The sequence below is a fragment of the Labrus bergylta genome, chromosome 7, assembly GCF_963930695.1.
Source record: "Labrus bergylta chromosome 7, fLabBer1.1, whole genome shotgun sequence".
Classification (NCBI taxonomy): domain Eukaryota; kingdom Metazoa; phylum Chordata; class Actinopteri; order Labriformes; family Labridae; genus Labrus; species Labrus bergylta.
Genome location: NC_089201.1, coordinates 21,678,465 through 21,706,415, shown reverse-complemented (window position 1 = coordinate 21,706,415; position 27,951 = coordinate 21,678,465). Strand labels below are relative to the sequence as shown.

Sequence of the window (27,951 nt, the reverse complement as noted above, 5' to 3'; positions counted from 1 at the left end):
TTAAACTGACATCAGAGTCCTGTTCCCCCTTGACTTATGAACCACAATATCAGTTGCAGCTACGTACAGTCATGGACATGGGTTGAAAGACAGTCTGGGTTGATAAATGTCAGAGTCGCTTTAAAAGATACAAGTAAACCATGCTGAGCTGAGCTTGCCGGGGTCTGGAGTGCTGTTCCTGAGAGCTTGCAGGCTAACTATATTAAACTCTGGATTTCAGTAACGTTAAAGCTGCTTGAGGTAGCAGAGGGTGAAGCAGGGGTTGAAGAGCTGGCCAGGCTGCTATCTCCCTCCACAGAGCCCATCCTCATGGCCTGCTGCTGGGTGAGAAGGCAGGTGAATAAGCTTGATCACACCTTGTAGGTCTGTCATACATCAGCTTTGTTATCTTTGATCACAAACACATAGCAGGGTAAGAAGTGTTGAGTGGAATGGGTTGGGAGGGTTTGGTGTGTGAAGTACAAACAACCCCACATGGGATAAGAGGGCAGGAAAGGAAAGCTTTCGAGGGGATCATTTAGGACAAGGCCAAAGAAGTCCAAGGGCAAGGGCGGCAGCCGTAAAACCCGGTGGAGATAAGATCAGAAATCCACCTCAGCATGACGTTCCTTCATCATAGGATAATCCTCAGACATGAAAAGACAAGCCAATCCCCAATCTGAAAGACATCGCTATTCCCCAGATTCTTCAGCAGTCTAATACCAAGCTGAGTGACACGCCCTTCACGCATCTGTCCACACGCCCCTAGAGACTTTGTACTTTAGATAAGACAGAGGAACAAGGTAATGCATATGGCACTTTCTCATGTGCACCACACCTTTTTATGACACAGTTTACTAAGTCCATCAGAGGGGAGAATGACGGTGTAACAGTCACCTCTTTACGGAAAAGTAGGTCTCACAAATGCTAATGATTAAGGAGCCTGTATTTGTTAGGACAAGAAAAGGGATTAACAAGTCATTTAAAATGAGCCACTTGCAGTGAACCAACCCATATGCACGATTCATCGTCTTTTGTGCTGTTTTTTTTTTTTTTTTTTTTGTACGCAGCAGACAGGAGACCAGGGATTGCTTGTTGCTCACAAGGATTAGGGTTTTATTTTCAAAATGAAAATGACAGAAGTCCATAATCCAATGCAAAGGGAACAAAAGAGACACAGGATGAGTTCATATTCATTTGACCTCAAAAATATTGCTGCGTTCTGTGAAATGCAGCGCATGCCTCTAGGAGACGAAATGGTTTTTTAGACTATCAGAGAGAAACAGTGTTACGGTAAGAAGGGCAGGATGAACTTTAGCTCACCCAAAACATATGGGAGCTTAACAGCCGAGTGCTTCCTACCTCCAGTTTCTCAGTTGGTCAGAGGCTATTTTACTGAATCCAAAAATACCCAGAGAGGATTCTCACCACAAAGTTGCATTTCCAGCGCCAGCGGTCGGTTACAGAGAAAAACAGAGAGACTCAAAACGCCTGCTTTGTTTGTTATTTTCTGCTTCCCTTGTATTACAGGGTATGAGTTTGCATCCGGCTTTTTGGATTGTTCTGCTGAATCCTGAAACACTTGCATGACCTGAATGAGGAATGTCTTCTATTCTATTGCCCTGAAAAGAGCATCTAGAAAGAAGAAGTGTGCTACGCTTGTCTTTTTCACCCTTACAGGGAGCTGGGGAAATCATTCATCACCACTCTCTTGTACACAGATAAGGTGTCTCTATTTATTCCGAGTGGTGAGATAAACCCTGAATGAAGCTTTGTGGGGCAAAAAAGGAGAGCGAGAAAAGAGAGATGGTGGAAAGAATAGTGAAAGACAAGAAAGCAGCTAACTTTTCCATGGCTTGTGTATGTCCATGTGAGCAGATGGCGTGTATTGGAGATGAGAACCATCCCTGCTCAGTCAGGAGCCCGGAGGCTGACCCCCTGCTCTGACCCCCTTCCAACCACCACTCCTACCACCAGCAGCCGCTTTTCCTGCCTGCACATGCCCCCCTGCCCAGACTAATCCATTCCCGCTATGAGACTGCTTGTGTAATGTCATTTAATAGGTATAATCCCCAGGAGCTAGAGCATCCTCTGTACAGTCGGTCTATGCAAAAGGGCGGAAGACATGAATAAAAGGACGATTTAGAAAGACAACAAGGCAGTACAGTGAGTGTGTTGAGGGGCTGAGCCGGGGACAGAGAGATACAGAACTGCACAGGAGATTCAACAGGGACATGAATAGTGCTTCTGTCTCCTTGTTCTCCGAAGAGAGACAAGAAAGAAAAAAAAAAAGAAGAGGAAAAAACAAACAAGAGGCAATGCTCACTGCTACTTCTGTCCTCTCAGCTGTTGATGTACAGCCCACTGTCCAGAGGTGAGGAACACAGTTCACATGGTCATTTCTCACAGAAATTGCCTGTGTATATGGGGACAGACGGCTCCTTGTGAGGTGACTGGGCAGATGCTGTGACTTCAATGAGATGAAATAAATGGTTTTATGAAGCCTACAGGGAGTTGTTTTGTTGCTCCAAACATACATTTGTTGACGTTTACAGTGTAGCAACTTTCCAGCCAGACATAACTACAACCAATAAGCACGTTTTCTTTTTAATTCCAGTACAATAAAACAGCTGTGGATATAATTTCACTGTTTCAAAGACTGATAAAAAAAAAAATCTTCCTAAAGCAAAGCCTTTTTTTTTGTTATTCTGATGATGCTTTGGTTGTTTGAAGGACATGTTTGTTTGCATTCGCCTATATCCTATATGTTCGGTATAGCCTACATCCACCGTAGCCTATTTCCTTCAGCTTGTCTTTCCAAACTAAACAGCAACGTGTGGAATCAGAGGCAGCCTATAATATTAAAAGCAGAGTTTCCAGGTTTGCACTCTCATGCTATAACGATAGGGCGTGTAGTAGGCTATCAAAACTTGGTGCACACGTGTGCCAGGATCTTGAAATTGATACTATGGTTTAACGCCGACACCAAACGAAAGAGTCCCAAACCCACTCGTAACGGGATACAGCCGCTTCCCCGGAACTCACCTTGGAGGAAAGGCGAGCGAAGAGAGTAGTTGCACGAACGGGGGGGGGGAACAGTCCAGATAGGCTACTGAAGAACTCCTTCCCTTCGGTGAAATAACAGTCTACATTAAAAAAAAAAAAAGAAAAAAAAAAAGAAATAAGTCCGTCAGCAAGTTCACATCTTCCTCTTCCAGGAGGTTTCAGGAAGGCACTATTCCGTAGAAAACACGCGCTTCTTGGTTGACTGATTTGTCTATTCCTGTTGAAAGGCGACCCGGGCAACTCCTCAACAAAAGAGTCTCTGGTTTCAATACAGGGTACTTTCTCCACGCCCAGGTGCCAAGTCACATGGTCATTTCCAGGTGTGCGTGTGTGTGTGCGTGTGTGAGTGTGTTAGTCTCCACGAGCGGTGGCTCTTGGCTGGTAGCAACACACCTGTGGGATCCGCTCACGCGCTCCCCTCTACTGTCATCGCGTTTAAAAAGCGGGATGTTGTGCGGAGGGAGGAGAGTAGAGGAGGGAGAGAGAGAGGGAGGGAGAGGGAGAGAGAGAGAGAGAGAAACGCGCTGAAGGAGAGCCGTAGCTACCGGGTATGGATAAGAATTATTCCCCCTCCCGCTCCACACTCACCGCCGGCTGAGAGACGCTGTGAGGAGACAATGAGCTGCAAGTAGTTGTAGTAGAAGAAGAAGAAAAGGGGTGGGGGGGTGGGGGGGGGGAGTGTAAGGGAGGTGGAGAAACAAGTTGTGTCGTCTGTTCACCGACGCGTCGAAATATATCCGCGGGCGGTGGGAGCGATGTGGAAGCAGCCGCCGAGCGCTGTGGCTCCCAAAGTGTGGTCCGGAACTAACAGGGGTCTGAGGGGATGGTTCCAGGTCATTCCTGGAAAAATAAGAAATATTCACAGGGTCATGTTTAAAAGCAGACTAATGTGTTTAGGTTCGGTATCTACAACTCCCACATCATCAGAATTTAGGCTAATCAGCCATAGACAAAAACAAAAGCATGTTTATTAGATGCTTTTTTTCCCTATTAGTTCCAATGAAACAAAACCTATGGGATGATGATGTTAGATAGAAAACACATACTATTGTATGTTGCTGAAACCTTATTTATCAAGTGACACAATTAGGCTTTTCAAATGCATCATTTTGTGCAATAAATTTTGTGCTTAAACCTAGAATGTTACCAATTAAGTCGCCTACATCACAAACTTTGGTTGTGATCAGTGTTACAGAAAGGCATGACAGTGAGTCCACATTCACATAACCAGGACCCTGAAACACAAGTTAAATTGTATTCAACAATTATTCATTCATTAGCCCATTTTAATTATCTGTGTTCCCTTAAATGTCCCTTTGGATAAATCCTACCTGTAGAGGGGCAGGAGTTCAGTCATGGTGATGATAGCCTTACTATTGATTTGTGGACTGGACTATACAGTTAAAACATCCAGTTTGGCATTTTTGGTAATGCCGTCTTGTTTTTTTTTTTAAAAGGTAGCCAAATCATAATCACACAGTCAACCAGGTCATCAGAAAGAATGCAGGTTCAAGACATTAGGGCACTCTTGGTTTCACTTTTGAATCAGTCCACTTCATCTATACAGCCGGCTGAGAGACGCAGTCATTTATATAGCAAATATAGTACTGTGTAATATATATCACATATGGAATATCCATAAAAAATAGCAATAAACATCAGGCCTATACTTTGATATTGAGCAGATGGCAGTATGGACAGCTTTGCTAAACTCTGCTATTGAAAGGATGCAGTTGGCCCTGACTGTTGACAGGGAGGTCTGTCAGTTCTCCTGAGAAAGATGCATTGCTGCTGAGTTTTTCAAATGTCATTCCTTGGTCCTTTGAGCATCAGCAGCAAGTTTCTGCTCACAGTTATAATAAAAGTATGACAACAGAAAACCCAGCAGCAGCTATCTTGAATAAAACTTAACTTTATTACAATCTTTTTTTTGTACGTTACAACTACGTAATGTAAACCACTATGACATCGGCGTCACTATGATCAGTGCAATTTTACTTGTATCTTGCAATGTTTGTGCTTTTATGATGATGTGAATCTGAATTATTGTGCACTGTATTTTCCAGTGGCTGCTTAAAAAAAAGTCTGCTTTCATTTTAAATTTGGTAATTATCTAAAAGCCCACCTAGAGACTATAATTGTAAATTAGCTGTCACCGTGTAATCAGATGCAATACACCTGTTATATTTTAAGCATCTGAATGTAATGATGTAAACCGCACCTTCCTGTCAAAACAAACAACCAAATAAAACATATTAGGCATTGGTTATTGAATGGAAATGAAAACAGATTAGTGTAAGCAGGGAATTTGGGGACATTGCTTGGTTTAAAAATAATTTCAAGAGCAGCTACTCCTCATTTATTTATGTTTATTGAGCCTTATTTGACTGAGTCCTTACAAGAGCTGTATTAGTATTCATTATAGCACATATTGGTGTGCTTTCTGTACTTCAGCTGCTGAATCGTTAATCACAAGAAGTATAATTTCAAAGCTCTTTAGTCAAGCTAAGTTTTAGAAAGTGCAACAATCCCTCATCGCCCTATGAATATGTAACAACCTTTGAATTGGCCATATGTTGAGATCTTTTTGGAGAGGAATGTATTCACACATTCATGCTGTGAGGGGCTAAAAGTTGCTCTGATTTCAGATGTGGGCCATATGTGAGTAAGTACTACTCAAGCTTGATTGGCTCTATCCACACCCAAGAGGTTATATGAATAGTTTATTTCTGCCTAATACCACAGAACACTGCAATTTGGCACAGGGAATATGTGTGGCTCTGTGTCATGTCACGTTGTGTGGCCGGGCGGGCGTCAGTTTTGTGAGTGATTTATGGGCATGTAAATGACTGGCTGTCTGTTTGCGGAGAAGTATGCTGCCTTTGCCCAGTGGGTCCAGGAGGGAAGACAGGGACTGCGTGGGTGTAAGACGGTCCCAAACTGCTGACACAGGCACAGACCTGGCAGAGATTCACAGAGCAAGAAGGGGGAGATGGCCTTCACAGGTCTTCACACTGACTGATGAGATCAAGGAGAAACTAGGCCAAGCCAGACAAGTGTCAGGCAAACAGACACTGAGAGATAGAGTGAGAGAGACAATCACTTCCCAATCACAAATAGAGCCTCGAGAGTGGAAAGTGTCGGGAGAGAGCCTGGTTGTTTTGGGTCTGAGTTCAATATGTCTAAACCTGTTTGTCTAAAGAGTAATGAGGCTGCAGAGTCTGGGAACATGCTAGCCCAGGGGATGTCGGTGGCCAACAAAGGCCAAGACAAAGCTCTCTAAATTCACTAAAGTGGAATAGAAGTTCACTTTGTTCTACTACATAGCCTCACTGTGATGACATTTTGATCAATGCTCCTAAACCTTCCTGTAGCTTGCCTTTATGTTCCCTGAATAGTGATGATCTGTTATCATGATGTTGTCAAAGAGAACCATTAGTCATACAGTGTGTCCCTCAGCTAGTCCGGCCTGTAAATGTTTGACTATCAGCATATTTTACAATCTTATGACACAGCATTCCAGTTGTCCATAATGATGAAGTGTTCATACCAGAAGCCAGGTTCAGAGTTCAGCGGCTGCTTACAATGTGGCTAGATCGCCCTCTGTTGGTAGTAGCTTGTATTGTTTAACACATGGTTTAGAACTCTCATGTTAATTAGTTGTACTCAGTTATAAGGAATTTATTCATGTACAATAGTTTTCAACAAGTATACCTTCACAAATATATTCTATATAACCACAACAGTTCTTTAATTTTATTTTAAGTTATAAAGCATCCTCTGATTATTGTCCGTGCAGATGGAGAAGAAGATGATAATAAATGCATGAATAAAGAGCCATTCACTCAATAGCCACATGCTGACTGTGAAATATATTGGTACATAAAAAGGGTTTCCAACACTGTCAAATATTGAATTCACATTTTATATCTATCCAAACTTTTTGTGTATAGTTTTTATACGAAACTGTCCAAAAAACACGAACAATACAGTTAACAAATGCTAAATCTTACAACACTGTTGTGATTTAAAGTGTTTTACTATAGGGATGCTGATACAACATTATTACTAATGATATTAGACCCTGTTCCCATTCATTATACAGTACATTTCGTCTTTATCTTTTCCATTGTAGCATGGTAATCAGACTGTACAATATGTTAATTAAGTATGTTGTACAGAAAGCCAACAGGCCCAACTTTCTTCTGGTTTTTTTGTGATTAAGAGCATCATGATTTGCTTACAACTTTAAATATAATTAGGCATTGTGCATAATAAATGTAGTTTTATCATAAGCAAGTGCATTAGCACGATGAAGCATATGGTAGCCTCTTCACCAAGTTATCACTTCCTTTTGCAAAAAATCAGACTCTATAAATATATGTATTGCATTTAAGAATTAAAGGGTACAGTTTGGATGCTATTTTTCACTGACACTAATAAAGTATGAACTGCTTAAGCTTTAATTATGGCATAAAATCATCATCGATTATGAGGGATGAAGTTGTGCTAATCTTATGCTGTTTTGTCAGTAACACCATCACTGAATTATTAGTTTAGGTAAAGATAGGTCGTTTAGTAAAAGTCAGCACTGGGGATGTAAACGCTCTCATTGTCTCATGTTCTTTTTCCTTTTTCACCTTTTTTGAACCGTTTGACAGTGAAGAGGCAGAGAGGAAATGGGATATGATTTGCAACAAAGGTCACCAGCTGCAACTGAATCAGTCATATCATATTTTGGCATGTTGTTATCATTTGGCTACCAAGGCATGCTAAATCGTTTTGCTATTCTACACATTCTCACAATTGTACCCTTGTCTGTGCCCTTGCTATGCCGCTGTATTGTCGGGAATATATCAGTCTTGTTATTTGCAGTATCACCAGGTGAAGGTTGCCAGATATACAGTGATGGCAAACCTAAAGATGCAGAGATAACAGATGGAGCAGTTCACAGACACAGGAAACTGTCATGGTGGTGAATGATAAAGGTGTGAAGAAAGACTCAAAGGGAGGTAGAGGGAAGGTTATTTAAAGCGTTAGGAACACTTTGATTTGAATGGCTTCCTGACCTAGCTAAGTGTGCCTCCAGCTGTCAATATGACTTATAAGTAATTACTGAGGGAGGCAGGGAGGGCGAGAGGGAGGGAGAGACGTGTGAGCCAGAAGGCTATGGCTACTGTATGCAGGGCTCAGATCCTTTGCAAAGGCATGTGCGACAAGGAGACATCAGGTTTGGCATAAAACGGACAGACAGGCTTATGGTGCCATTCTGACTCAGTCTGGGAATAACCACAAACTGGGAATAGCAGGGTGGCATCAGTGTGGGGGTTGGTGTGAACAATCTGCAAGCATGTGTGTGTGTGTCTGCATGTGTGTTTCAAAGTGGAAGAAAGTCATAATATCTGACTAAGAAGATTGATGATTAAAGATGCTGGTCGGATGTAGCGTACAAAACAGTGTAGAAAGATAGTGTGTCCATTTCTGTCGCTTTAAGGCGTGAAGCTAAAATACTGTGTCTGACCTTGAAGTTTGGAGAGAAAATAAAAGGCACCATGAGCGACATTTGTCTTCTCTTATCAGATGTCTCCTTGTGGTGGCTGAGCTGTCCCTCCCCTAAAGAAAAATGTCATTGTTTTTCCCTCTCTGCTCATAACACAATCTAATCACACTGTGCCCAGCTCATCCTGTATTGTCCAGGTGGCCCCTCTCTGAGATGGAACAGAGGGACTCTCAGCATCAATAAATGTCCTTAACTAGGATGATGTGATGTAGCTCAGATTACAGCACGGCCTGCTTTCATCCAAATACATGTGTGCTGTATAGTAAACAAAGACACAATGAGTATGGTTATATGCACATCATGTCGGTGCAGGCTGTTTAGCAGCAGCCAGTAAAGGAGGTTTATCAAGATCAAGTTTATCTTCTTCAGGTGACCGTTTTTTTTTTTTTAATTTTGTGCCCACATCCTTCTTTATAGATTTGTACACCAGGCTCTATGATGGCAGGTGTGGTCAAACATTCAAAAACCCCAAGGTGAAAAACATCTCCATAAAACATCATTCAACTACAACCAGAGGGAAGGACGAATTAAAAATGGATAGCAAATACATTAACATATTATTCAAGTATATTAATACACTAATCATCTTCATAGACAAGTCCTTAACATATATCACATGGATATAAAGATAATAGCAAAATGGAGAAACCATATCTATTTTTTTTTTTTTAAGTTTAGGTATTTACTATGTTTTATATTTATTTTATTTTCACATACATATGTGCATCCAGGTTTTAACATGTGTTTTAAATGTTTAACAATACCTGCCATCATAGTGCCTGCTAACTTATTGGTGTGCTTATCCATCTTTATTTCTATATATTGGGCCCTCAATTTTCAAAACCTGTCACCATAAGAAGACATCCGGTTGAAACATTGTGATTTTAGTAGACTTTGTTAAGTGTGCGGCAACATCTTTGTTTGTAAAGTAAACAACTACACATACCTGCTTGCATGCATGCATGCACTCTAACACAAACTCTGCACTGTATCCTTTCCCTGTTGAGTCAGTACCATCAGTAATTCAAAGAGGGTTGTGTGTCTTGGAGAAGGTCTGCAGAAGTGTGATTATAGGGAAAAAGCTGCACTATGTGGTCTAAGCTGGATCAGCCTTTTTGGCACATACATCGTCTACAGACTTTCACGACAAGCTTACATTTCCCCAAACCAAAACACTTCTACTTAACTCACTATGAGCTGCTCCGCATGGTGTCGGTTGAACGTGAACCGATTGTGATAGACACTGATTTTTTTTCACTCTCTTTTCTTTGAGATGTGTGATTGATGCTTCTGGGGGGAAAAAGCTCTCAGCATGTTGAGGACTATAGGCTGCCCACTGAGCCCCTTTTGGATGGCATGATATTATGTGGGCTGCCCAGCAGCCTGCGCTGAATGGCAGAAACAGCTAAGCCATCTGTTACACTCTATTTTCATCTCCCTGTCTATCAGCAGAGAAAAGCAAAAGCCAAAGGGGGGTTCAACTCCTCTCACAGAGTCCTGTTTGTTCAACAGGTCAAGTCTAAGCCTTGCAGTGAGCGACCACCAAACCAGATCTCATTTGAACCAAGGCTCAGGTAATTATAAAAGCCCACACCGCATCATTGAGCAGCTCCAGTGATAAAGGAGAAACTTCTAATACAAACAAGTAATCAGGTTTCTTTGAGAATTTGAGGAGATTAATGCTGTCACAGTTGTTAAATGACCATAAACCAATGTGTCCACTAATGCCTCTTAAGCCAGGTTAAAAGGATCATCTTGTGAATTGAACTGCGTTCATGTAATGTGTTTCTTGGTTTGAAAAAGGAGAAATTGAGGCTTTCCAGGTGAGGATGAAACAGAGGCTGGCAGGATTCATTTGAGATTACTTGGCCCAAACATGGTGTAATCCTCTTATCTGCATACTTACCTGTCCCTGACAGTGATCCAGACGTACCTCTATGAACTTCATTGGCCTGACATTCTGGCATGAGAAAATCCCTGTCTAATGTGTCAGCCCAGGCAGCTTTAACACCTGGCCCGCCAATGCTTATCTGCTGAGCACCCAAAAGCACCTGCATTATCCCAGTGAAGCTCCACCACAAATGAAAGAGCTTCCTAATATCCACCTGGTGAAATTACAGTTTATGTCATGCTGCAAACACACAGTTTGCATAATACCATTAGCCTGGGATTATGACCTGATCAAAAATACATGTTCAGTATCAGACATTTCTAGTTTTGGCAACCTTTCTCCTCATGGCTGGCTCCTAGAGGATTTTAGAGCTGATAAATCTAGCTTGCTATTTTTAAATTGATAAACTGTCTAGCCCCTCTTAACCATTACAGAGTTTTTACATCTGCCTTCAATTGGCTATCTTAGAACTTCCATTAAAACGTAAGGCTGCAGTTAATCCCTTAATCTAAATTGCTGATGAAAAATATGTGCAGAAAATGTTGTCTTTAAACCAAAATGTGTGCCACTATTTTGGTATATGTCTCTATAAGCCCTGTTCTCTGTGAAATACTAAAACATTTGCTTTACAATCTGTGTTTGAGCTTTATTTTTCATTTGACTCATGCATCTTAAAAAGCAAATATTAGAAGACATATGAGCAATTTAAACAGATCAAATGCTTATAATTCGCAAAAATCACCTCACATTTACAAGGCTTTTACTCTCTAGGGGTTTAAAGCCTTGGCCTAGGGATATTGCCTATAATGTATTCAAAATGTTTTGCTTCCATAGCATGAATACATTTGCAAACAGATGATTTGTTTTAGGCAACACTATTGAAGGTAACCCATTACACAGCAGTCATTTGAACAAGTTAACAGCCGAAAAAAATAAAAACTCGTTTAATCTATTTCCTGCCCAGCCATCTTTATTTGTCACACAACAGGTCAGCATCACAGGAGAGCATCTTCTTAACAAGTATGGACCAAGTGGGAGTAACTTTACTCTCTGAATCACTTGTAAGGATTACTATCTCTTTGTTTTGGATATAATAAATCGAGCACTTCCAGCATTTCCCCTTTTGAAAGTCGTAGCATACTATTTCAACTTTTCTTGGGAGGCCGAAACATGCGAGCAGGTGAGTAGGTTACGGTCACATCTCGTCGTACTTGCTAAGGTAGCCTATGTTAGAGAGGACATCTAGCTTTGGCATGCATATATGTAGCATGCATATATGCACATAACTGTCGTTGTGTCATTTCTAATTTATTACTATCCCTGCTTTTAAAGCTTCGTCATTTAGACGGTGAAAAATGTGCACGTCCAAGTGACGTCAGAGTAATAATAAAAAAAAAAAAAAAAAAAACACCTTGCCAATTTGAAGGGGAAAAAAAGTTTTTGGGGTCAAAGTAAATACATTTAATAAGTTTAACCCCTTTTGACAACCAAAACCAGCCTCTTGTACTTTGTTTTTACTTAATTGTCGTTAATTACAAACTTTAAGTTAAAAAAATCACTACATTCATAAGATGTATTGGGATCAGAATAAGCAGAAGTAAACAAGACTCTGAAGTGTAGAGCAGATTAATCCGTGTCTACACTGACATCTGGTGGTGTGTTTATGTCGTAGCGTCGTCGAGGGTCTGGTATTTTTGTGAAGTGCTGTTTCTTGAGCTCAAATGTCTAAATTGATGCGTTATTTCAATATATCTGAAAATCGACCACGCTTGTTTCCACACGACACTACGCCCCTTGTTACCAAACAAAGCGCTCTGGAACAGCAGTTTTCTGCCTCGACATTCATTCATACAGTACTTTTTCCATTATATTTATTTAATACACATCGTATTTTTGAATAAATAACATACTACAGTGTCTAAAATGTATATGCCTTTAAAGAAGGCAAACAACTGTAAGCTGTTGAGTTACTGTGAGGTTACAAGCAGAGCATGGTACATCGTATCCCGAAATGCATTGCGGCACGGCCACAGTTTGATTTCTTTTTTTTTAAATTAAACTTTAAACGGGCAAACTGTCAAACATATTGTTTAGCTTGTTTAACGTGTACGTGGAGTATAATTTGCTCAGTCGATACTCTGATTTATTAGGATTAAAATTTTAAAACCGTAACTGAAAGTCGTATGCGGCAGAGTGACCTACCCTGATCTGACGTAGCACAAATCAGCTTTGCGCAGTGGCAGTATCGTAGCCTATGAGGTTTATCCGAGGCGCGATTATTGCTAGTTGAAAACTTTACCCAATACCCCGCCTAGACGACTTGAAATATAGTCGGCGACGGCAATTTTTGACGGTCTCTAAGGAGACTGATTTCACTGTTAAAAAAGAGTTACTACTACCAATGATTATGTTAATGGTCATCGCTACTGTCGGTCAAAATTCTCATACTGAATGTTCACAACTCCTATAGGGTAATAATAACGAAAAGTCACATTATATCAAGGTTAATAATCAATGCATGTTTAATTTTACGTCAAATAAATTAGAACATTTAAATCAGGTATTGTAGTCATATGTTGATGTGATTTACAAACAAGTGGGAGCATGGTTACGTTATCAGGTTACAACCACAACGCTCATTCTGTTTCATCTCTGTCTGTCGTTTTTATAAATTACTGTATGTTAAATAACCACTGAAAAACCAGGGTTTCGTATTACAAATGCACGGACTGGTCATGCTTTTAAGTTTCCTTTTAGTGCCCCCCCCCCCCGTAAAGCCGTATTATGACTGTGTTGTATTTAGTCTCGTATTTGGTTTATTTTGTACCTTTAAGCTGCACACGACGTGGTATTGGATATAGAAGCATGTGCCTTGTTATTTATTAGCATATTTCATTGTGATGTGAATTTAGTTAGTTACAATTCAACCGTGGCACGTAATTATGCTTACGAGTCTAATAAGTTTAGGAGCACAAACAAAGACACACAGGGAGTGTACGTCATTTCCGCTTACGACGTCTTTCAGATGTTGTGTATTAATTTAACGCTTTGGGAGTTTTTATGTTGGATAGCTCGTGTATAGACATATTATTTACTATTACACATTTATACATGATCGGACCACACATTCACAGCGAAAAATGTAAACATTACTGCCGCATGGTTACTTTTAACATTTCAGGAGGCGTGTCTTTTTTTCTTCTAAATATTCTCAAAATTCACTGTTTCTAGATCTGTGGGACACTTTTAGGGTTTTTGAGAGTCCAATCTGAGGAAATCGTAGGTTGTGTGTCTACGTGATTATAAAAATATATTGAACTCGCAAATGAAACCGCACTCATGGCAAACCGTGACACAGAGGTGTAGGGACTTCATATAGTAGCTTAGCTCTGCTGTTTGGTCGTCAGCTTTGCGCAGTGGCAGTATCGTAGCCTATGAGGTTTATCCGAGGCGCGATTATTGCTAGTTGAAAACTTTACCCAATACCCCGCCTAGACGACTTGAAATATAGTCGGCGACGGCAATTTTTGACGGTCTCTAAGGAGACTGATTACACTGTAAAAAAAAAAAATCAAAAGAATGTATGGACGTGTGCATTTCGCAGTACTACAGTATTAGTAAATGCTGAGTTTGTGTCTGGTGATGGTTTTATATGTTTGACTTTGTACCCACAGTTCTCAGATTTCAAATTCCTTGTGTGTGTGTGTGTGTGTGTGTGAACCTGATTCTTCAAAAATGTTTAATGAGATACTTGTAAAATAGAAAGATCTAAATATACGGCGGCAGGTGTAGTAACAAAAACATTACATTAGTACAATAATGTTAAGGAAATGGCTTATCTGTTTTATGTACTGGAGATACGTACACTTCAGTCATCTGAAAAACACCTTTTGTTTTCGGTTTAGTGGTGTTCATTCAGCATATTATTGAAAACAAACTATTGGTAACTTAAAGTTACTCTGACATTGTGACATTCTATTTATTTATTGCTTACATTTTTTTTTATTTTTTTTATTTTTTTTTTTACATTTTTGGGAATATAACCACTTCAATTATAGCATGTCTTGCTGTCCCTTTCAAAGCAAGTTATTTAGAGGATGAGTACGAGTTACACGGTAACAGTCGAATAGATAAATACAAGAAAGTGTTTTGAGTTGCACTTTTGATGATGCGGTATGAAATGACCAAAGTCCCTTTTCTGTAACAAGTTGTATTGTAAATTGAACTTTAATACAGGAGTTGTTGGGAGGTGACATTTCAGAAGTTTTCTTTTCACAGATAAACTTTGGGAATTTCCTGAGTCGTACCTCTGCAGATACTGCACATTTCAAAGAAGCATATTTATGTAATGTTTGCTTTGTATGGGTGCTTGTAAGTCACTAGTAGTACATAAAAAAGGAAAAACTTCAAAGAAATGGTAAAACACAGGATCCTGTTTGTGGTGCAATGTCTTTACCAGAACAGCAGATGGCACTCTGACACAGGATATCGGGAAGTGGCTTTAGGTAGAAAACAGATGAAGGCAAAGAAACACGTTTCTCTGGATAAAATCGACCAATACAAGTCAGTGTCGTCTTTGACCAAGTGGGGAAACGATATATAGATTTAAAAGATGGCAGAAGTGGGAACCAAAAGAGTTTTTTGTGACTTGATGCTGATCATTCAATCAAAAAGTAGAGCTAAATAGTCTTCTGTGATTGAGATTCCTGTTCATTTGTAGAATGATGTTTGACTCCCCTGTAGAGAAGCATAATTGCAGTGATCCCTGATTAGAAGAGGGGGTTGCTCTTCAGCAGTCACAGGGGTAGAGGGGTAATCAAGTCAGTTTTCTCATTAGGCAGATGAGCTCAAAGCCTCTTGAAACACTAACATGCAAGAAGCCATTCGAGCATACTTCTTTTTCTCACTCTGTCACTACGACATACTTTAAACTAGGATGTGTTAGACTATGATTTCAACCTTACATTCACAGTTGCTGCTCCTAATTACAACATAGTTCATAATCATCAGCAGAACATTGTTACTCTTCATCAGGGTCGAGTTACTGATGACATACAAATAAGATATAGTTCATAAAGTGTTTAAAATAATGATATCAGCTGAATGTTTGATGTCATTTGGTTGTACCTTGTTTTATTGCTTTTCAAAAGCTTTATATTCTGAGGCATACTGCAAAAAAAAAAATCAATGACAGTAGACTGGCTGTTAATAAAAGTTGTGTTATGTATGTATGTGATTTCATCTCAGTTAAAAATGATTTGATTCATGAAAAGTCTTGCACACAAGAAAAATATCAGCAAACTTCACCACCTTTTCAAGTTGTAAAAAAAAAAAAAAATCACATCATGTTCAAATGACAATAACATGTTTCCATATTTTTCTGAGCATTCTCATGAAGTGAAACTACTGATAGTATTGAGACAATAGTTCATGTGTGAGAGAATCATGGCATTGAGTTTCATTCCTGAGGTGATGGTACTAAAACATTTCCAAAATATCTCTATCATTGATATCAATTTAGATCCTGTTCCCAACGTTGAATGTGTATTTCAAATCCATTATAATGTCAAACTTTAAAACTCATGCACTCACTCATGCAAAAACATCGATCTACGTCATCTTTATTTTGAAAATCCTACCGCATGCCTTTTGGACTGTTTCCGCCCAGCTGTGCATCATCCTGAGCTTGTAAACATGCAAGAGGCAAGCAGACATTAGTAAGCAGCCGAGATTAAGAAAGAAGATATTAACTCCTCTCTCAGGACAACACAGCCGTGTGGCAATGTTGCGGACATAGATTACACCTAGGCGGGCCGCACAGCTTTGTTTATAGACCATGATTGCATTTTTCGTTTTTTATCCGCATTCGATTTCCATCTAAGATCCTGTATGGATGAAAAACATTCTCCCCTCGCTACTCGTCGCTGAAGTAGTGGGAGCAGCGTTTGATACAGACTCTGCAGGTAAACAGAGATGAATCCACTGTTACATGTCTCCTTGGATACATTGATTGTAGTGCGACGTCTCATGTTTAATGTAACATCAGCTGCTCCAAGTGATCTCAGCAGTCTCTCTCTCTCTCTCTCACTCACTCTCACCATTCTGTCAAACAAAACTTTGTCCCAACCCCTCTTCTTTTTTTTTTTTTTTTTAACCAAAATCTAGATTCCAGTTAAACAAAAAAGAAGGTCAAACAGGCTGAGAAAGAATGAAGGGCTAAAATAGAACAGTAATGATTTATAGTAGAGATGCACTGATTGTGGAAATCAGCGCCGATAACGATGTTTGAACAATAATGTAGCGGATTGACAGATACCAATGATTTTTTTTTACAACTTCTTTTGGTGTAAGACTCAAGAAGTCAGTTCAAGGCACACCTTTTTGCAGTTAGACCTGTTTTAATCGAGATGCAAATCCATTCCAGCATTTAGCCTGTGATATCCCTGACAGAGAGAAAGACATTCGCAGTTGACGAGCACACTAAATTAATGTTGATGTTATTCACTGACACTTGGATACGGGAGAATACAACTTTACCTGATTGCTGTTCCACAATTCACACCCCTTTTTTAAGCAATGACACAAGGATGATGGGGAGTCTTTTAATCAGTTAGCCGCTGGCTTTGCTCTGAGTGTCTGATCGAAACATGCAGAAGAGCAGGGGCTCAGTCTGAGCCGTTGTCTGACACAAATCTATATTTTACTACTAGTATTTACCCACCACTGTAGCTGGTAGGTTTAGCAATCAGTGTTGCCTTGTGTGTGCTATACAACCAAATGTGTGTATTCAAACCAGTGATGGCCAAAATCCAAGTCTTGGCAGAAAGTAATACTGATGACCTTACCAATGCCAGTTTACCGCACACTCCTGCGAGATGCCAGCATGAAATTGTTATGCCACACCAGATTCTGCTACTGACATCGGTTCACGCCACATTATATGCAGATGGGCGGATGTCTGTCAACAGGGCTGATATCAGCCGATCGGTCGGTGCATCCCTCATTTAAAAACTCTCTTCCAGCTCTGCTAATTGATTATTGAAAAAAGACGGATTATGCTTTCAGACAAATGGAGCATTTGGTGTCTTAATCAAAGGTGAAATCGAGGCTTTGAAGAGTGATTCGTGTTTACATAAATTACTCGAGGGTCGGCTTTTGCATTTAATCTTCATTCAGTACGTATGACCCATGATGCACTGCTTTAACGGTCTGAAAGCCCAACAATCATGGAGCATTGATCCCTCCGCACCAAAATGGAGCCCCAAGGTTGATGTTGTCTGTGTGGGGTCCTGTTGACCTGCAAATGACCCGGTGCTTTCTGCGTATTAATTATGGTACTCTACTCCTCAGACAAATGTGGTGTGATAAGTGGGGAGTGTTTTTGATCTTTACAGCACATCTATCAAGCTCTGGCCAGATTTCAGCTCTTCATCTGTCTGAAATGAAATGTCATGATACGGCTTTGATCTGTGTCGACGGCAGCTGGAGACTAGCCAAACGCGAACAAATGAATTGAACAGCATCACCAGGACCAGTTTCTAGGTAACCATGTGACAGCAGCGACAATCGCTATGGAAACCAGCGTATTCTCTCCGTCTCTCAGTTCTTTGAGGCAACGTGTGAGAATCTTCCCTTTCCTGTGAATTGTTTTTTCTTTCCATGTTTGACAGTTGTGGAGGAAGACACCGCCACGTCATTGGAAGTCATTTCCCCTCTTTACGAGCTGTAGAACAAATTCAGACAGGCATTTTTTTTTACACCAGGGAGAAATCATGGCTGATAATAAAATGTCACAAATGGGGCTGAGAAAGCGTTCTGAAATATGAACATTACTGTGCTCACTGCTCTTGTGATTTTCCTGCACCTTGTATAAAATGAAAACTGCAATTATACTAAACTCTATTACAAATGAAGACGTGTTTAAGATCAGAGTAAACAAAAGGTAGTTTTAGTCATGCTCCTCAGATCTTTTGTTCAGTATGTTAATTTGCAATCTGGTTAAAAAAAACAAAAAACGAAGGCTTTCTGTTTTGATCCTGTTTATCACAAATCCAGTTACAACTCGATGCTCCAAATGGGGGGGGGGAAAAACAGCTTATCTTCAAAGAGGAAGACATCACAGACGGTGCTAATAAAAAAAAACAAAAAAAAAACAGGTGCAAATCTAAAAAAGAGGGGCTTTGATTTGCGGCCAATTATGGACAGCCTTGATGCATCACCTACCCTTCCTCTTTCCTCAGAGACGATCAGAAGAATTAGCCCATTATTCTTGGGAGAGAACCAGAAATGCCGAGATCACACGAATGAACGGAAACCTCAAAAGTTATCAAATTATTCACACACACCCAATTAAACTCAATCCGAACCCCTCTAATGCCATCTCCCTCTTAATCACTTCGGATGTACAAGAGGTTGCCCCCAATTAGCTGCCTCCTGTGACACCCTGACACCCGGCTGCACCGTGATTGTGTTTCAGCCTCAATTACTGAAAACTCTTCAGGTGATGGGTCTCCTCCGCTCTTCTTCTTCTATCTTTCTTTCTCCTCCTCCCTCTGATTCAAAGGTGCTGTCTAAAGATGGTCACTCGTGTTTAGGAATATTAGAGCCTTAAACTACATAGATTATTATTATTTATCCTTGTGCATGACTTGGCCTGTTCCTTGCAGATAAAACAACTTGACACTGTTTCATATATATATTCTGGATAAATGCTTGTTATGGAGTATTACGGGCTATCAGGTTTCCTTTAGGTGTGATTTTTGCAAGTTGAAAAAGCTAATAGTCTGCCATGGCAACTTCACACATTTCTGTAATAAGTAATAAAATTCTCCAAGAAGAAGAGAAAATATTGCTTCAAAGTGGAGTTTGGGGCTGACAGACAGAATCTGTAATTCAGGTTATTATTAATCTATGATATATAACCCTCAGAACTCCAAAGTAGAAGTGATGTCAGGGCCTGCATCGGTATATTTTGATGGTTGTGTTGTCATTTTCTTAGTATCTCTAAATGCTTCATAACAGAAACATAAAATATCAAACAATGTGATGACAAAAGCACACATATCACAAATCTTACTGTCGCATAAAGGCTTTCATTCTTTTTGATCTTAGATATGTTTAAACAGGATCATGTAAAAACTAACATGTGTCCAGAGTGCTACTGCTCATTCTTTGTCAATAGAAATAATGAAAAAAATCGATTTACGGAAGAAAAAAAAAATCGAGATTCTTATCTTCTGAGATTTTAAATTGATTCATAACTTCCAAAAAATGATTGATTTTTTTGGCTATAAAGTCACTCCCTGCTAAGTGCTAAGGCTAGCTCTTTCCCTCAGTAGAATGCCAAATAGAGCAACAAGTCAGTCCTCACAGATGACTGGAGTCGATCTTGAAGTATGTACTAATTCATAAATAGACTTTGAATCAAGAATTGTTTTGAATTGAAAATAGATTCTGAATCGTGACCCCAAGAATTAAAATGGAATCAAATCAAATCACACCCAAAGATTGTTAGATCTAATTTGAGTCATGAGTAATGTAATGACAAAAAGGGTTGCAAATTTCAGTCATTTTTCTGAAACCGATAGTCAATCATGAATTGTTAATGAGCCACAAAATGCACGTCTTTTTCTCAGTTTATTGAAACCATTGAAACAGATAAAAAGTGACTTGAAACATGAATTCATTAAATACAAACAGTTTGAACTAATGAAACCTCAACTCTCTCAGTACGGCTTCTTCCTTTAGTAGTAACAGTAGTTTTTCTGAGGTGGCGGATGCCCTCTTTTGGTATAAAATGGTATTACATTTGTATTATGTTTGTCAGTTAATACATTTTTAATTGGTCAAATTCTTAACGATGAATCATTTACATCCCTAATGATAACATCAACTAGGGATCTAGGGATTTAGAAAATGTATCAACACTAGTCATACTTCTCCATCAGGGAACAATGATTCACTTAATCATCTGAAACACAAACCACTTCCATGAGACTCCAAATCAAATCTTAAATTAAAACAATGATTTAATGATTCCTAGTCGAAAAGGTGACCATATTCCTTCTCTTTATAAATGTAATTTTAATATTTAATTTTCTGATATTTGTTGAGTTGTTTCCCTGTGAAGCAAGATAGCAAGTGATTTTCACAACACGTTCAGTGTTGTCTTATGGACGATTGTGAGGACTTGAATGTTCTGCCGCTCTCCATAGTCCACTTGTGCGCCTTTTCTAATGTCATTAAGTGAAAGACTATGCTCATCCCTCTAATGATCCCATCAGGCTGACATTGGATAACCACAAATTATAATGGTAATCTAACGGGGATATTCATAATCGGATATTATAATTATAAGTATTAGGGCTAATATAGTTATACTTTGTAATTGATCAGTGTGAGCTTCATTGAGCTAATGTTGAACTGAGCGTTTCTTTACTGAACTCCACTGTGTTTGATAGCTTCATGTCAATCATCACAAGTCACATTTCCCCAGGTTAACTTTGATTCATACCAGTAATGTAACAAAAAATATTCCCCCATTGGGGAGCAATAAAGTCTATCTTTATCTTATCTTTATCGTTAATTTAACAGTATTTGTGTCCTCACTGCTTCCTTCAGCTTGTTTTTGTGTCACTCAGACACAAACATGTTTTTTTTTCCACTCCTCCCTGTCCAACCATTAGTTGTGCCACCACATGGGGACAGAGAGACAGCCCTCGCCCCACTCAGGGAAAGTGTTGTAGAGGCATAATGGCAGAGTGTTGTTGCAAGAGTACAATTGCAGGAGAACCATCAGACTTTCCAACTCAAAAGAAAATACATAGTGTGGCTAAATAGCAGAATGGAGATCAGTCCAACAAGTGGCTGCAATCCTGTTGACACACTATGGGAGGGGTTGGGGAGGAGGTGAGTTGGTGCACTGAGAGAGTATTGTTTTGGTGCTTAGGTGTGACATCTACTTTATCGAAAGTTGCATAGTATTGCTTTAAGATTTGTGAAATGTGTCACTTTTTTTTTTCCGAGTCCTTTAGTAATGGGATTAAATACCCTGTAAAGACAAAGTTAAACTGAATTAAGAGGGCTAAGTTTTTTTTTTTTCAGTGGATCACATACATTTAAATTTACCAAATATATAAGACTTGGCTATGGTCCAAAACTTGAAAGCTTAAATTTTGTATTCCTTATTTGAGATCTTAAGTCAGTGTCTACTGATTGCTTGCATGTTCCTTAATATACGTATTGGTTGTTAGAAAAGGGAACCCAGACTCGTTCAGATGATTGGGAGCAGAGTTCTGGTAGCCCCTGATAGCCTGTGGCTCAAAGAAATGGCTTTTTAAAAGGTACCAGTCTTCCCTGTTTCCTCAGGAGCCAGATGCTTTTAATTGGATTTCTTTGACAAGATTATTGCCTGCTCCGAGGCTCAGCTTGGATAGAGTGCAGTTTTAACAAGAGAGTCTATGTAGCCACTTTAATTATAAGCAAACTTTAAAAAGATAGTTGATTTGGTTCCAAATTACGATATCACCTAATGTTCTACCCCCTTTCCACCTCCCCACTTTTGCAAATTGTGCAAATCATGGTCATCTGCCATAGAGCCTGTTGTGACTTCAAAAAGATATACAGATGTGTTTGTAATCAGCAAGACATATGATGTGTAGTATAAGTTGATGTAGCACCACAGATGTAGAGGAATTAAAGAGACGTGTCTGTACCATCACTCTCATAGAGGGTAACATTTAAATCCACAGACTGTAAAAAAAAGAAAGAAAAAGCCTTTCCTCCCTGAGACCCGTCTCCTCCTGGGTTCTCTGACCTCTTTAAACGAAACAGACTTAAGGAAGAACATGTACTGTAGGCAGTGAGTTACACCAACCAACCTTATAATCCCTGAGAGGAAGGCTCTTTTAAAATCCTATTATAACGGCATAGCAGGTCCAAGCTTGGTCAAAGCAATTAGTCAGAGTAAATGAGCAACCTGTCTCAGTCTGAAGGTGCGCAGGAATTGATTAAGGCGAGAAATAAGATCACATCATGCCAACTGGAATGACACATTGTTTAGTGTAATTGTGTCAGACTACTTAGAGCCCATCAAAGACAAGAGGCTTCCACAAGGACAATTAGTACAAAGGGTATTACCTCTATAAGTGTTAGTAAGGGAATTCATTTTTAAAATGTGTACGATGACTTGCATGAAAATATGCCCTGAAATGAATGTATGGTTTAAAAATAAGAATAATATATGGATTTTGAGTCGGCAGGTGAAGTATGACTGTTCAGAGTTAGAGCTTTCAGTTTAAATGTCAAAATGAAAATGCTCAATTAGAAAGATTTGTGCTACTTTTTATTGCACAATTCTCAGTGAAATCCAACTTCTGATGTTCCGGCTATATTATGAAACAGCATGACCTATGAAACTGTTCAGAAAGTGCAAAATTTGATTATATCACAGCACGTGAACATACTGTCTGTTTATGTAAAGGTAACTCATCTATAAAAGGGTCACTGTGAGATGATGTGTGTATTATTCAGACTATGAAGGCCCCCTGTAAGTGGTTTGACTGTGAGGGTGTTTTGTCAAAGTGCGACAGAGAGGCTCTGCAAGTGAAAGAACAGTATGAAGTGAGACATAGGCTACTTGTCTCTGGTGCTCAGCTGGACATTTTTTAACAAGGTTCAGGGTTTTGAGGTTAGGACGTCGGACGGGAGTTTATTAAGGCCCTCCTTTTGACTCTGCAGTGTCATGGCCCTCACGCTGTGTCTCATCTGTTCTCATATCATCACTTGTTAAAGCCAGCTAAAAAAAGGATTCTGGTGTCACTTGTGCCAATCTGACACCAGATGATTTTTGAGAAACATCGGGCAGTTGAACAAATTGAAGTGTGATGCCCCTAACCGCGCTAAACTCCAAAGTATTAAGGGATTCCTCATTTACCAGCACTTCAATGTTGTTGTGAATTTGGACAGCAGCAGTACCCATTTTAGATTGTGAGTTTCAGTGTAACAAATTGCTCCTTTATGCTACTGATTGCAGTCACACAGAACCAGCAGCTGATATTTGCAAAATAAATATTGACACGGTGAGGGAGAGAAGAAAAGTAAGCATGCTGAGATACAAAGTATCCATACAAAACGAAATCAACACTTCACAACCAATTTCATAGCAAATCTCCATGGCGACTACGCCCTCTATTAAAGGTTGCTTTCTTCTTACTGAAACTCTGCACATGTGATGTACATGTATGCACTTTACTGTGATCCTTTGCAACACTAAATCCTGTCAAGGGAAGTTCACTGAAAGCCGTTATTTCATATGTTAATGAACTACATAAGTGACAGGAAAGAAAGTTTTACAAAGAGACACGATGACCTTGTCCTTTTCTATTCCTGCCGCCTCTGTTCCTGCCGAGACTGTTTACACTTGGGCTGAGTGGTGAACAGACCGTCAATGCCTGGGCAGAGGAGGTACTTGTCTTTCACGAACTTCTTTCACAATAAATAGGCTTGAACATCGTGCACATGAGTTGTTGAGTCGTCCTAAATTAAGTGTTCAGAGATACCAAACTCCAATGTTTGCCTCAAAGATCTGTTCTGTGCACGGAACAGCACAGTGTCATTGGGATACATTTATTTTATTCACAACTAATTTGTTCATTTTTAGAACTACCCAGATCAAACATACTGTGAGATATTAGTTTTAAAAAAACAAAAACATTTTGTGAAATAAAACTATCAACGTATTTATTGAAAAATACCCAATCTTTGTTCAATCAGTTTCCAGTATAGAATATAAAGTCACTCAAACAAAACACAAAATAGAAATAAGCCTCACACATCTGATTCATAAGACAGGAGCGTAGGAGAACAATGTGTCCATCAAAAACGTAAAGGTAAACTCCTGTACACTGACAGTCGTCAGCAAACTGTTTGTCTGATGAAGGTCTAGAAACGCTGCCATAAATGGTTGTGTGAGAGTTAGACAGGGTGCAGTGAGGCCTTCAATATTAAAACATGTTAGTTCTTTTTCAGTTCTAATTTCAGCTACTTGGCATTCTTAATGTGCATAAACAGTCATTTTATTTCAAGATAAATTCCTTTAAATGGAAACGTCATTAACAACGAAGCAGGGTTATCTTTTATGTAAAGATAATTTAGGCAGCATGGTATCTTCTGGTTTACTTTGCCTTAAAAAAAAGCTTTTAGCATCATTAAAATCAACACCCATTTCAAATCTTAAAAAAATAATATAACAGTTCTTATTACTGTAATGAAGGCTGAATTAGATTGTCCATTTGTCAGTCTGAGGCTTAGATGACAAGTGTTCGACTACACACTGCATGTTTTTCTTAATTTAATTTGAGTAAATCTTGGCACTTAATCCACTTTAACATTTATATGATGTGCATAATTCATAGTGAAGCAGAATGTTTAATGTACCAAGGAGAGTACATTCCCACTGATGTTGTGGTGATTGGCTTCATGAAACATGATTAGAGTCCTCGTAAGTGCAAGTCATCCTTCTTTCTGAACAAATCAAATTTAGAGGACATAATCATACATACTGCTCTGATGGCAGCTCAATGACTCGCCTCAGGGTCCACAAGGTCTTTAGACTGCATTAGTGTTTATTCTGAGATCACATGCAAACATAAACAGGAAAGAGGATTTTTTGTTCCCTTTTTTTAATGGTTATTAGCAATCTGAGATGGGTCTTTGTGTTGGATTTGTATTGGTTTCTTTATCACTGTTGTTGTTGATTTTTGTCTTTCCTACAGTTTCTCATGTTTCATCTTGCAAATGAACACTTTTGTCATAGTCACAAGGGGTTCTAAAAGTCACTACAGCTGGACGTATACTCGACTAAAGGGGGTTAACAGCTGTCCTGTGCCTTTTGATTTATGGTTCAGATTTCACCCTGGAAACAGATGGATGTACTGTACATCACAGGGCCATATGGTGCTTCTGTTATATTCCCCACTGCAATATTATTTACACTCTTTCACTCACAATGCCATTGAGAATTATTATGGGAACATTCGGTTTGTTCTCAGTACTGAGTGGGAGACTACTACTGTGCAACTGCTCGCTTAATGTTTTTTTAAATTTAGTTCCATTATGTAGCGATTCAAAATTATGCAATAACCCCTCAACACAAGTTCTGGTAAGAAGCATTGTTCTGATTTACACTTTGACCTGTAAACCCAGTTAGAGGGTGAGCTAACATCACAGGGTAGAACGGTAGGCACTGCACTTGGATACTATGAGATACCACATTTTTGAAACAATTAAATCTTCATTGTTTTCATGATAGATGGTGTCGAAAATGGAAGGCGTCCTCAGTTCTATTTTTTAACAAAAAGCTGCTGCAAAGAGGTAACAATAATATAAAAATCTGGTCTTGTGACAACCCTACGAGGTGGCACACAATGCATCAGGATTTTTCTGTGAAAGATGCAGAGAGAGTTCAGGTTACAGAAAAGGCTAAATGATATAAGATGGAACCAACTGCATTAGACCTTGTCTTGTTACATTCGCTCAATAGAACAAAAGCAGTAGTTTAAACCTTCTGAAACACTGCTGGATGCTTCCAAAGCACACATACTGCAACCTGCACATTTATTCCACAGGCCAGTGTGAGAGAATCTGCCGGGCAAACAAGATGGTGTTTTATTGACAATTCTCTTTGAGGTCCTTTAGAACATGTCGGGAACCAATCCCTGTCTGTAGACGGGAGCTTGCATAAAATAAGCTGTATAGAAAGTAAAAAAACCTCCAACAGCTTTGCCATTCAACTCTTTCTTTCTTACTCTGCATGTCATTATCTTTTTGTTAAAGAAAGAATCGTTGTTAGAGTCAACTTCCACTGTGGGGGGGCCGCAGGTCAGTCAATGAGACCAGCCATTTTTGACATTTGCTGTTCAAAGCTTCTCAGTGTCAACACCACTAAGTCTGCTCTATCAGAAAGTGGATCTATTGACTCGTGGGGGAATGTCAATGCAGGAGCCAGCATGCGGGAACAAGGACTTAGCTAGATTTATTATTGGATTTCTGTCCTAACCTTCAACCTTGTTTCTGCCACAGTGGTTATTTTGGACCAAACAGCAGGCCGATCCGGTTCTTTGTCCCTTTCTGGTAGGTCATGAACACCCACACAGAGACTTGGGAGCGATGGAGCGTCAGTACATGGTCAACATCCATGACAAATCTTCTGTCAGACAGGTTTTCATTCCAGGCTCTAAACACAACGGGCATTGTCTTGGAGGCAAGGCCAAAACACCCTCGATCAAAAAAATTGTTTTCTTTTGACGAATATGAAAATAAGAAACTGAAATCTTGAATCTTGATGTCTGATGACTGTAGAGTGTAAATATTCTACCTCCTTGTTGGAGGCTTTGAAGCCAACAGGAGTGTACAGAGCATAACAAACCCATCTGACGCTTATGCAACAAATGCTAGTGATGTGTAACGCCATTCGATCTAAAGAAACCCATGAATGTAGTATGAACATCAAGAAATACAAACTGTTAAAAACACCATCTGGCCATACTTCTGTTAAAACGGTACATCAGCAGGGATCTGTTTTCTTAAATATGGCTTATACATGTTGCGTATGTGAAAATGCCTGTTTAAGACCAGTATGTATAGGACAAACACCAACAAAGCCAACACAGCAACTAATATGCCATCACTTTAACTATAATGGTTTTAAATACCTCCTGTGAAACTAAAAGACAGAAAATAGGACTGCCGGTGATCTCCAGCCCATAACTCAAATACCACATAACCCGGACATCTTGACATGCCTGGGGAAAAACAGAAACCTAGATAGGGAAAAGTCAAAATGGGGAACAAGAGCTCCTCACCTCATTGCTGCCCAGAGTGTATGCCTGAGTCTCTCCTACCTGGCTCCTCTAAACACCCCTCCACATGGCCACCCGTAACAGCTATACTGTTTTTTATGTATGTAGCACTGATTTTAAATCCTAATTACCTAAAATATACATTTTTCATTGAATGGGTCTTGCCCAAAATATTAAACACAAGAAGATGTCTTCATTATTGAATTAATGTTGATAAAGGCGACCTTACGACAAAAGTTATACGATAGACTATATCAGAACTTTGTTGATATCTTAAAGAAACATAAACTTTTAACTGTAAAATGTAACGTGGGGAAACTAGAAATCAATTAGATTTTTCTGTGGAATCTGTGTTGGCTTAACCTCACGCGTTCATTCAAGTTTCCATACCTCTTCTGAAAAACTTCCATACATAAATACATAGACAAGAGGACACTTAGGGTTATACTTGAGTGAGCTTTTGATGAATAATTCAAATACCCAATGCAGAATGAGACACATGCATGGGAAACAATGATGGGATTTGAGTTTGAACAGCATTTGTAATGGTCTGCTGCGCAAAGAATCTGTCAAAATCTCTCATTGTTTTGTGTAAA

At 39.4% G+C, this 27,951-nt stretch overlaps 1 protein-coding gene and 2 non-coding genes across 3 annotated transcripts in view; 2 read left to right on the top strand and 1 right to left on the bottom strand.

The window, feature by feature from the left end:
* The window catches only part of plxnb2b (plexin b2b), a 130,099-nt gene extending 126,473 nt beyond the window's left edge, over window positions 1-3,626 (bottom strand). The window contains exon 1 of the mRNA XM_065957021.1: window positions 3,025-3,626. The gene's annotated coding sequence lies outside the window, so the exon portion shown is untranslated. The remainder of the gene's footprint in view (window positions 1-3,024) is intronic.
* Window positions 3,627-12,721: 9,095 nt separating this feature from the next.
* On the top strand, window positions 12,722-12,862 carry LOC114920926 (U4 spliceosomal RNA). Its single transcript, XR_003809216.1, has one exon. It is a non-coding gene; the product is annotated as a U4 spliceosomal RNA (small nuclear RNA).
* Window positions 12,863-13,901: 1,039 nt separating this feature from the next.
* Window positions 13,902-14,042, top strand: LOC114920927 (U4 spliceosomal RNA). The gene has a single exon (XR_003809217.2). It is a non-coding gene; the product is annotated as a U4 spliceosomal RNA (small nuclear RNA).
* Window positions 14,043-27,951: the final 13,909 nt, after the last annotated feature.